Source organism: Rhopalosiphum padi, chromosome 2 (assembly GCF_020882245.1).
Source record: "Rhopalosiphum padi isolate XX-2018 chromosome 2, ASM2088224v1, whole genome shotgun sequence".
Classification (NCBI taxonomy): Eukaryota; Metazoa; Arthropoda; class Insecta; order Hemiptera; family Aphididae; genus Rhopalosiphum; species Rhopalosiphum padi.
In genome coordinates, this window is record NC_083598.1 from 61,329,458 (window position 1) to 61,343,020 (window position 13,563).

At 24.2% G+C, this 13,563-nt stretch overlaps 1 protein-coding gene across 1 annotated transcript in view; it reads left to right on the top strand.

Moving 5' to 3' along the window:
• Positions 1-12,785: 12,785 nt before the first annotated feature.
• The window catches only part of LOC132923377 (uncharacterized), a 50,660-nt gene continuing 49,882 nt past the window's right edge, over positions 12,786-13,563 (top strand). The window contains exon 1 of the mRNA XM_060987347.1: positions 12,786-13,054. The gene's annotated coding sequence lies outside the window, so the exon portion shown is untranslated. The remainder of the gene's footprint in view (positions 13,055-13,563) is intronic.

The window sequence follows — 13,563 nt, forward strand, 5'->3', positions numbered from 1 at the left end:
AAATTATTTTTAGTCCACACAATATAAATTTAATTTGTATAAAGTTGTTTTATTGCTATTTTGATTTCAAAAATTCTGGCAACGCCATTGAGTCAAATGTTGATAGCTTATATTATTATGTAAAATTAATAAATAAATAACAATAATATTTTATATTCAATGGTATTACACTAGTCACTAAGTATCAGTATTGCTTGTATGATAATATTCTGAATAGCAGTTATAATAAAATTATGGTATTATTCGCTAACCATATTCTACTGTGTCACTGCAAGTTGGACTGAGCTCTACTTTAATTTGGTCATGACACAACACTACAACAGACGATGTAGCTGTGAACCTGGTGAATTCAATAATTTATCCATGCACTTGATCTGGATAAATTGTAATAATAGATATTAACAAAATAACTCACCAACAGATAGCGCTTTTAATACCATTTCAAATTATTGTGTTTTTTATTAACAATTTATTGAAAATGGTAATTAGTTATTATTATAGTAAACATTATTATAATTTTGATTATCTCTAATATCTCTAAAATTTGATTTTTCCTTTTTTGTTAAAAGTTGCGGTACAAATGTTTGCAAAATAGCTAATTCTTCTGATTAGCATGAGGTATGTAAGAAAATTAGTTACTATCTATACATTTATAATTCACCATTTTCACTACCCAGTGGGCGACGAATGAATAGAAATAATAAAAAAATTATGTAAGTGAGGTACCTATCAATAAGTTGTAATACCTACCTAAAAATGTAATATTCGTACACCATTTTTATATAATGTATAATATACATATATAATTGATTATGATTTATAAATAATACTAATAATAGTAATAAATATGCTTTTTGAATTAAATACTAAATTAGTTTATAGATTGTAATATTGTATTATGGTTTTTTACCTAGCCACATATAGAAGCTAAATTTATTGTTTATGTAAATGTAAAATATTACCTATTCAATGTGAACAATGACAAATTATTGTTAGATAATTGATTTTTATAGAAAATAACCAAAATAACCTATGTTACTTTTATTAGTTTTATTTATAAAATACTAAAATAGCATATAGGTATTAACTCTGGTACAGAGGTAGGTACCTATCTAATATCTAGTCTACCTACTTATTGACATTATTTATTGACTAGATGTATTAATGAGTTGTGCCAGATATTTCATTACAATAATTAACATTAATTATTCACTCAATTTAACAAAAATATTTTGAAGCGTATTAATTACTACAAAAATACTCGAATAGGAGTTATTATTATGACTTATGTTGACGGATTTTGTATTTGATCTTCTTGGAATCCTATCATTATATAGTATCGCAACATCAAGTTCATAATAAATAAAGTATTATATGGTTACATTCAAGTTCTGTCAATTGAATGTAAAAGTGGCATTGAGTGTACCTTGACCTAGGAAGAAAATAGATTTTTCATTATAATTCAATTAAAAAAGGCATGAACAAAGAACGAGTTTTTCTGTATAAGCCATAAAAAATGTCTTTTCCTCCCATACACATATTTTAATATATAAAAAAAATACTATATAAAAAAATTATTAATTTACCTTCATAACATATAATTAATTTTTTATTTTTAATGAGCTCATTAGCTATTATTCAGTAATACATCATCGTCAGATCGTCCCGGATCTCATCATATTAACATAACAATAATGAATCAATTTTATTATAACTATTAACTAGTTAGTTACCAATAATCAAGCAATGGTACTAGCTATATGTAGGTAATTATGTAAATAGGCACATCGATTTCATTTTATTGTATGAGTTTGAATAGTTAGTAAATAATTTAGTTAAATGCAACTTTTCATTTTCAACGTGTATTTATTAAAACAGATTTTTGAACATCGAATAATATTCAATATATTATATATAGGTATTAGTATTATAGGTAGGTAGGTAGGTATGGTACATAACTGCAGTCATAAGTCATAACTAATGTATTTAGTTAATTATTACTGTAAGTGTTCTTCAAAAAATATTTTGACGGATGTTCTTTGATACAATCGAGTACCGAATTTTATAATTAAACTTATCAAACTTTAAACAAATCTATAGTTTCCATAACCCTATTTTTCTATTTCATAATATTTTTAACATTGATTAAATTTACAATATTTTTTTAATAAATGCTTATGAGCCTATGCAATAAGTTATGTCTATGAGTTATGCACTTTACAGGCTTGCCTGATGTACCTCCATGTTATTTTAGAGTTTAAATATCAAATTTATGTTGGTACCTTAGTTATAAATGTACTTTGTATATGACTAATACTAATTTTATATTTTTGCCTTTTTGGAATATTTATATATGAATAACATTGCAATTTGTATATTCGCATTTCCAGTTAACTTCTGAGCCATTCTTAAAATAGAAGTTCAAAAAAGTTTATTCATCTTCGATGTTTTGATTCAGTTTTTTGAACACAATATCTATCTGCACTACTATAACTGTAATAAGTATATTGTATAAGTATAGGTGTGACAGATTATTATTTATTTGTACCCATCGCCCATGTAAACATGAAGCTATAACATCATATCAAGGTATGATTTAAAAAATCCGGTTTTCATTCTAGGTACATCTTGTAAGTTAGTGACGTACCCATAATCTTAACAATTCCATTACGAATTCTAGTTTTTGATCTGTATAATTATCATGTACTTGAGCTTGATCTTGATGTATGAAAATATATTTTAACATGGTAGAATTGGTAAATTGACTTTTTACAGCGGCCTCATCAACGATTTGTAGTTACCTATTCAAAACTAGTTTAGTAATTTCATTCTGTAGTTAATTCGTTGCAAAACTTCGTCTTCTGTATGAATACTCATATTATTACATCCTAGATAGGTGCCTAATTAAATAACTCCAAATAATGATTTTGCATAATATCTAAAAATTATTTTCATGTACCTAATCATTAAAAAAAATTAGTTCTCATTTCGATGAATAGGTATCTCATTCTCAGATGTTCAAAATTTAAATGTAGATACACACAAAAAATATATTCACAAAATAAATGCCTCTTGCAAATAAAAAATAGGTAAACATATACTGTATATAGGTGTATTTTAAAATAGAATTATAAAGATATCATAGTGGTTTTAAAACTAAATCAAAATTGTTAGATATATATTAAATTGGTTATTCTGTATATGATATTATATTTTAAAAATTGCTATAGGTAAATGATAGATACTTATTTACAAAAACTAATAGATATTGATGGAATTAGCATACATATTAGTTATTACATACAATTTAGTAACTAATTGATAGATACGATTATACGAATTAACACTATACTAACTTTATTAAATAGTAAATACTGACACATATTCAACAATATTGCAATTTACAGGTAAACAATATAATTGAATTTCATGGTTAAAATATGCATACAAACACAGACATCAATTTTCAAATTTCATCAAATGTATTTAGAATGTTAAAGGTTCGTGTTAATGTTATAATATTAGATATTGCATTTTAGTTTACTCTAATATTAATTTGTAAAATGTTTAATTCAATTTTAGTTTTAACACGAAAATATAATTGTGTATTGTATTTTACACCTACAACTAACAAGTATAGGTGTACATTAATGAAGAACTAACGGACAATTTTTTACTAACGGGAATTAATTAACCGTGTGTTTACTACAAAACAGGTAAATTAATAATTTTTTTTTAGTTTCAGCTCCGTAAAGTTATATAAATAAAGTCTTCATAAAAAATTCTACAAAAGTCTTATTTATACATATTATACTGAGGGATTAATCACACACGTTTCATTGAAATAAAAACGTGTCTGAGAAGTTTTCTTTTCTTTTTGTTCATTAACAGATTTTTTTTTAAAAAATGCCAAAGAATTTTCTCTTTTATTCTTGGGTTAGGTTAGGTTTTAAGTGTATTAAATAACTGTCATCTATTGACTGTCATGAATGATTAATAAACTAACGTTTTATACTGTTCTTTTTAATGATCTTATAAGTATCATTTTATTAATGAGTATATTATTTTTTTTTTCAAGAGATGAGTATAAATCCAAAATTATTATAATTATTAAAGTAGATTTTATTTGAAGAAATAAACAAATTTACTTAAAATATAGTTCTTGTACACAACACGTGGATAAATTAAATTATAATTCTAAAAACGATTAGCATAAAAATAGAGTAAGAATTAGGATATATTGCCATGATTATGAATTTAAATTAATTACATTAATAAAATACAACGTGTGATACAAAACTTTTTCAACTTCAATCAAATTTTAATTAAATTAGACATGAATGAAATTCATTATTTCAAATTCAAATGCTTATTATATTAATATTCAATATTATAATAAACATTAGCAATCATAATTAATTATAATTTTATTTTGTATTTCTGTAATATTATCTTATATTACCACAAAAAGTATATAAAACAATATTATATCTATATCAGTAAAAAACTGATCCAAAGGGTTTATCTTTCATATCAACACCCGTAAATATGCTATGTATAAATGCCTATATATCTATATCGAACTGCCGATTAGTCAATTACGAAACCAGTTCAAAATTTCAAATGCATTCCATACATTCATATGAAATCTTCTCGAAATAATTATCTCTATATCTAGTAATATATACTTATATCTACTAGGTGTCTATAGTACCTGATATCATCTGTAGTAATCTTAAAAATAATTTATACTATTTTATTTTAAAATGTTTATCTGTTATATACTAGTATATAATTAATAAATAATAAAGGATTTTAAATATTTACTATTTATAGATATCATATTATTTTAATCTTATAAGAAAATGTAGGTAGGTATATTATGTATAAGCAGTGCAAGATATACAGTTAGGTTTAGGGTTAGTTATTCAAATTCTATGTTATAAGAACAGGTTTTTATTAAATTAGTAAATGTATTCTTTATAATAGTTATTAAAAACTTCGCCGAATTCAATTTTAATTTTATTTATATATTCGTGAATGTACCTATGTGAATAGAATATTCGTTGTTTTGTGAATGTATATAAGGTATACTTGAAATACTTTCCTAAATCATAGATGTAGTTAGTATTTATTTTTTATAATTAAGTGTAATAATTTTAACTTTAAATGCATGCCTAATGTAACTTAAATAATATGGAGGCACTTTTAAGTACAATGCTAAAGTACAGTTATCTATAGTAAGAACTAGGTTGTTAGTTTTGAATGAAATAAGTTATTAATGTACCTACATCGTACATGTTTTTGATTTCATTGTTTATTATCTATTTAATTTGTAATACATAGTATATGATAATAGTTTGATATATTATATTAAGATTCATTAGTATTTTTTAATATTTTACATTTTAATAATGATAACAATATTACATGTATAGCATGACGTTATGCCTCCTTCAAAAATCACTTATTATTTCTATTTTTAATATAATCAAAATACTATAAAATGTGATTTAAAAAAAATTATCAAACAAAATTTCGTAAAAATTAAGTATTATATTTTCGAAAAATCTTCTAACGCTTATTATTATTATTCTATTATTTTTGGTTTTTCGAAATTTAGAATAACAGTAACTATAAAATGTTTTGTAATACATTTTCGACCCATGTTATAGATAACCAAATGTTGATAAACGATTTATCTTACACATTTGTAACTAAACTATTTTCGTTACAAATACTGACGGTTGCAAATTAAATTAATCTAGGTCTTTGTAGACTGCAGCATGCAATGACGCAGTAAATACTCAGGGTGGGGTCTTGTAGAATGTTAAATCATTTCCGGCAGCCTCCTGGGGTTGACATAATGAGAGAAGTCTACTGACACCAATCTTAGCGGTGCCTGCAGCACTAGGACATCTCATGGAGTGTCTCTTATTCTATCAATGGCACATCTTGGCGTAGGTGCCACTTTAAGACGATCTATTATGCTAAATATAACCTACCCATAACTGCAATCAATTGTACATGATTTTAATATCTTGATTTGTTTTACTTTCAAAAATTTAATTTTTAATCTTTTATACATTACCTATAATATATAAATATAATTTGATTTCTTAAAAAAAAGCTTTTTATTTTCATTTATAATTTATCCTACAGATAACAGATTAACTAGTATTGGTGATGATGGTTATTTAATCGTATTACAAAAAAAAATGTTTAACATATAATAATAATTATTTTTCAAATTAAACGTAAATAGATAACTATTTTATATTATTTTTAATTTTAATAAAGAAGTTTCATTTTTACAATGAAAGTTGAGGTAGGTATAACCATGGAATCTAGTATAATAATAATAATAATAAAGTATTAACGTATCTAAAATAATTTGAGTTTTAAACATTCTCTATAAGAATGCAGTTAAAAAACACTTTCAAATAGTTATAAAATCGATTACTTATCAACTATTCTAGCTGTCAGAGTGTTAATTTTATTATTGTAGTCCGTGGACACTTAGTTTTTATGAGTTAGGTTATAGACTTATAGTATAAAAATAATAGTTCTACAAAAAACAAACTATTATTTATTTGTGATGAAATAAATTGTAAAATTCTCTCAAGTTAATATAAATACCAATTAATACCAATAATTCTGTTGGCAATATAATTAAATAACGTCATTGAGCTAGGTGTATTAATAAAACAAATCTTGACCTTTATTACGTATGATATCAATATATAAATTATTATACGTAGCTTCAACTACCTTTATGACTAAAAACCAAAAAAGACAATAGAAAGTCAGAAATTTGAAAACAAAAACCGGAAACATAATCAAACTATTCCGTGAACATGATTTTCATAAATTAAAAATGATGTGAGACATTCTTGTATCGATGACCCTCGAGGCTTCTTAACGGTACACAGTAACGTGTGACCTATACACCAAACATTCCATATCCAATCATACGTGGTAGCACAAAATCAAGACGATTATTTTTTTCCGTTTGTTTTTTTCGGACACAACGTAACAAAATGTAAGAATTCTCATGATATTATTATCGTACATTGTGCACATATCATATTTGTGTATAATCGTATTGTACTGCCAGTCTGCAAAGAGGTATACCATTGCACATGATACATCATACATGGTTAAGTAAAATAACAATTTTATTTTATTGTGTGTAACAAAACTATATCTTGAATCTTGATAGACGTGACACGTATCGTACCTACTCGCGCGTCGCTATGTATAATGTATTAATAATATACTGATTAGCTATGGTGGACCTATCGTGCTGAGTCTTTTTTTGTTGTTGTTGTTTAACGTATTTAACGGTGCTTTTTCTACCTCTTATCCTTTTGTACAGTTAGATATTCGTCACATACAACATGCTCTTCCCGGCGATCGTCCAGTGTCCTCTTCGACTATACAATAATACTATACGATGAATATTAATTTTCAAATGATTTAGTGAACGCAATGGTAATAAGTAATAACCATTACAAATAATCGATCAAATATGCAACATATACATATTCTTGCATTTTTACTGTTTATCTTTGTGACTATAATAATAATATATTTCAAATAATAAGGGTGTGGAAAATTGTAGAAACGTAAAGTGATTTTTATTACTTTTGTATAGAGATAAGCCATAGTTGAGGTACCAAAATTCTAAACTCGTGGTGCTGGTATGTATTTATATATTTTATTTATACTTATACACCAGCAGCAACTCGTCAAGTTTGCCTGTATGAAACGAGGTCTTAGCGTCTGTGTGTGTGTTTGGGGCCAAAAGGTTTGTAGTCGACCTTGAAGCCCACACCACATTCCAGACACATATAATACAAACGGTGCACACGGGAACCACTTTTCAAAAAAAAAAAATGAAGCATAGAATGTAATAATAACAAACCCACCCTTTAATCCCCCTATATATGTCTATATGTTATACCGCACCCTCAGTCAAAAAAATAATCAACAAAAACCACCCCTGCACTTAGTAATCTGTAAATGGCAATGTCATCTTTCGATGAAAAAAGTCGAAACCTGATATGTCTTTTTTATGAAGGAGGCTGTTTCAAATCAAATAGTCGTCAGAACGATGGCGACGACTATATGTGTATAATAGGAAGTGAAAATCAATACCGGATTTCAGTATCAATAAAACGAAGGTGGAGAAAAATACAAGCCTCTACGTTCGTCATAGAACTCATAGAAGCATTTTTTTTACATCTGGTGAAAGTCAATATACACCGTTTTTTGCAGGCCAACGTCATGCTCTTCCCCACCTACTCCACCCCCAATTCCATCTTGATTAGTCACCACTGTCAAGGACATACAAATCTTTGGGTGGTTTTGTATTATTCGTTTTCCCTCATTTTTACATTGTCCAATTTCAAACGATCGTGCCGACTAATTCTGACTTGCAGTTAACTTAGATATTTTATTTTTTTATTTTGAAATAAAATATTAAAATAATATTATTATATTATAGTAATATTTTTCCCATACAATTACAACTTTAGTATTATGGAATCATGACAAGTAAAATGAAACGAGGATTATCGAAATAGTTCAACAAATTTAAATCGATTTGATAAACTACTGGTATTTTGTATTTTTTTACTTTTTCTCAGATAATGAAAGAGAAAATTCTTAAGGTTTCTAAAAAACAATAATAATATAACCTTATTGATGTTAATTGATTGTTTATTTGTTTATTGATTTATCATTAATAATTACTACATATTGCATGTATGATCAAATTATTTGACCTAACTCACAAACAGGATGTATCTAACAATAATAATACTCAACACTAATCGTTTTAAAAGTAAAAAACATATCGTTGAGTATCTGAAAAATTATAAAATTATTCAAATGTTAATATTTATTTAAAACAAAAATCAATTATAATTTATACGCTAATGCAGTAAGTATAATAATGAGTAACTGAGTAAATTATCAAATCAAATAACCCATAATTTATCAATAAGTAGCATCATTTAAAAAAATTTATGTGAGTAATATATTAAGAGTGAATTTGAAATAAATTTCCTTAATGAAAGCAAGAAAATAAATATATTGTTCTTAAGTATTCTAAGAATTTGAGTGGTGTGGTACATGACTACATGAGAAGAATATTACAGTCAAGAATGAATAATATGACACAAACTATTTGTCGATCTTAGTCATACTAATTTTTACATCATTTTGTTAAAAGTTAAAATACTTTCTAAATTAAATTTTATATTTATACTTTTAATTCATAAAATGCTTAAACTTAAAATATCAATATTGTTTACGAATCTTCAAAAATTGTGAAATAACTTATAATATTTAATTTGGATTAGGCATGAAATAAGTTATAACCATAAATACATTATAATAAGGTATAGTTGTTTTATTAGTTAAAACATTAAATCTAAAACAGATGAAGTTTTTAATATATTTTAAGATTAATACAAGTTAACTATAACTAATATAAATAAAATATATTCTTTTGTGCACAAATAAATTTAAATTATGAATATTTTGAGAAGTATCGATTGTATAACTTTAATGTAGACAACTCAAATAACCACAATTGCCCATGTAAGTTCTGAAAAAATTGTGGTTAGACGGTTCATTCAACTGTTGGATGCCGTAAATGGCCATAACATGATATACAAATCAAAAATACATATATTTATAACTAAGAATTATAACTTTAAGAGTATATCAATACGAAATTTTAAAAGTTTATATATCTAAAAATAATAATTTTTAACTGGTAAAAGATACACATTATACATTACACTAAATATGCTTCATCAATTGTTTGCATTTTATTTCTTATATATAATTTTTACACGTAGAAAACATGTTAAGAATAATAATATAGATAGTTACGTGGGATAATTAAAATTTTGATGATTCATGTCTAAGTTATAAAGTTATATGTTTATTTAAACATTTCTATGAAACCAAAGATTAAAAATAAATTACTTTTCAAATAATTTAAATTTTTAAATACATATAGGTATAATTTTAGTTACTATAAACCACATTGACCCTAAATAATAAATGAAGCAAAAAATAAATGTAAATACATTTGAATATTACAGTTTTGAAAATATTGCTTAATCAGTTAATTATATAAATATAATATAATATATACTTATTACTCATACTCATAATGTATTTTTTATTTATATTATTTGAAAATAATATTATATTTAATTACCATTTATTATAAGGTATAGATTTGTTTGTTTAACATACTACAAAAACTTAGATTCGATTGTTTCATTAAACATAACTTAATTGAGGTAATTTATTTTTTAAGATTTAGGTATTAGTTGATTTTTTTTTTAATTGTAGGTATAGGTTATATGTTTACAAATAAATAAATATGAACCTGACGATGTATTTGAAACTCTCTCGGACTTGATAGCTGATATGATTGAAGAATCTATACTTTATTATTTTTTATTCTTTGGGAATTGATCGAGATTGAAAAAATGACTAATTTAAGGCTACTTACACCTTTTGTTAATTAATTGTTATTTGTTATAATTGCTATTTGTACTGACTTAGTGTATCAATAAGAATAACCCAATCTTATAATAAATATAACATCAATCATGTAACGAGTCACACTTTCCAATAGCTTCGCTAACAAGTTTTTTTAATAATACCTAATAAAAAAAAATTATCAATTTAAAATGTTTATAACTAAGGTATAACCACACTTAGGTTATTATTATAATGTTTAATTAAAATTTAAAAAAATCGGGGAACTCGCTTTGTATATATGAATAATCGTATAACAAAATCGTATTTAGTATGCACTAGGCAGGTATAAGTGCAAGAGATAGATTCATTGTAATGGATAGATTAAATTTGAATTCAATGATAAATCATTGACCATTGTGTACGAAAAATATCGTCACCATTTTAACTTCAATCACTTTAAAAAACTTTTTTTAATCCAATTAAAAGACATGGGAAAATTATTTGTTTTTCGTTTTTGGAAACTACTGAGAACTATTTACTTTTAATTCTCTAAAGTATCAACTCGATCATATATACGCTAGAATGCTACTGATAACAGATACAAAAATCTAAACATATTTATTCATATTTATAGTACTATACAATATAATATACACACATCATTGTAAAACTTATAATAATGGAAAACTTTTATGGATTTTTGTTTTTCTAAGATTAATTTTCCAAAAGCTTTAAAACAATTTTGTAAGCCTATTAATATTTTCTATACAAAGAGCTGCACTCCGAATTAAGAAATATAAATAATATGATTGCAAAAACTATCAATATGTTATATGTAGCTAACCTACGAAAAGTTAAGTCAAATAATTCATCATTTATATAGTAATCAGTATAATCATATATTATAATTGTATTAATTAATATATCCTAAAGTTTGTTTAAATGATTTTTGTTACACTTGTTTTTATTTTTAAAGAAATATATAAATTAACATGATTTATTTCAATTTAATGTTTACATATAAGATAAATTATTTGTATACATAATAATTCATTTTTTAAAGTTGAATAAAACCGTGTTTGCAGATTATTATTAGTATAAAATCGTAAAATTGTATGTTAAAAATTAGTTATAAGTTTGAATGGTAATAAAATACATTTTGGTACAATATCAAAGATAATTAAATTCAAGTAAAATATCTGAAAATGTATTTTATGACAATACATGCATAATTTATACTATTAATTTATAATACTTTTTATAATATATGTATTTCATGACTAAAATATATTATCAACTTTTAGGAAAATTTAAAACAAAATTTCAAAACTAGTAAAAAGTAAGTAAAATTAGTAAAAAGATAAACATATCAAAGAAAATTTGAATTTAAATATACTTATTGGCTATTTATATTTATAATATTTCGTAGTTTAATCAAAGTTTAAACTATACATAAAGTGATAATAAAATATACCCTAAATGTATACTTCACAATTTCGGTGTCCATTCCTATTTAGTTTAAACAGTTATTATATGATATTACAAATGTTTAGTGTATAGTAATATAGTATTAATTAATATGTATTTTAAATGAATTTTTATACACATATAATAATTTACGTTAATGTTTTAAACAAAGATACATAGGTATATAAACTAAACATATAACTTGTAATATGTATATACTATATAATATACAATAAAATATAAATATATAATGTTATAAATTAAATGTGTGTTTGGGCATAAAATGCACATAATATTATATTTTAACTATTATTAATTTATTTATTCAAAATGCTATTTATGTATTATTAATATTTATTGTAGTAAAGAATAAAAGTAATATTACTAATATTTGTGAAAAGATTGACATTATAATTTATATATAATTTAATTAACAATTATTTTAAGTAAATACTAAATATAATTATATTATTCAATGCATCATAGTTAAACCAGTAATAACTGATCTTTATAGTTTATAGTTATTTAAAAATAAACAATAACAATTTACAAAACTGATATCTTTAGTTTTTACTTATTAATTATTATTTTATAATGATGTATTGATGTGTAATGTACTAATGTGTAATATTATTATTTTTATTATTATTATTATTATTATTACTACTACTTTTATTATTATTATTATTATCATCAACTTGATTTTCATTATTTAGGAAGGAACGCTTGCCACAATTTGTCCGTTTTACCTGCGCGCCGTAGTGGTAGGGGCGCACCTGCCTGTCTTGGCCAACAGGTTTCTTCTTTCTAGGTAGTTAAGTACAATAACCCGTGTCGGTTGGACGGCTCCGAGTAAAGGTGTCGCAATACCGGTATCGTTTATACTAACCATTACCTAGACACATATTTATTATTGCATTTAACTATTTGCTAGTGCTTATTTAGTATTTTTCAGTTTTTAAAGTTTTGTGCAATATTCTAGTTAAGTGTACCGTCGGTTTGGTGAAAGTGATAATATTTTCCTGCAGGAATATGGTGTTTTGATGGATTAAACAGTTACTTAAAAAGAATACAGGTAAGAAAAATTTTTATTTTCCTTTACTTTCCCTAAAATCTAAAATTTTATTAAATTCAAAAAAAAATAAGAGTTATTTGTAATTTATATCAAGATAATTAAAAAAAAAATACTCAAACCAAAATAAAAACACGTAATATTATATTCTTATGAATTAACAAATTATACTACAAGTCTCGAACTATATATATTTTATAGTTTATACATACGTATTTTTAAATATTATTTGTTAATTATCTGCTATTTTATAATTTTAGCAAATGTATCTCAATATAATAGTTATTTTATATTTGAATTTTTTTTACTTCTTAGTTTCCCATGTGTACATCCTAGTAAACTACATAAAATATATCGATCTTAATAAGCTGTATGTGGTTTTAAAAACCGTAGGATACGGTTAGTATTAATATCTTTGTATAGTTTCATAGAATTGTAATATTTTATTGTGTACATCTGAAGTCAATCTAACCGTAGATAATAGTCTTTTGTACTTAAATGTAGGTCAACGG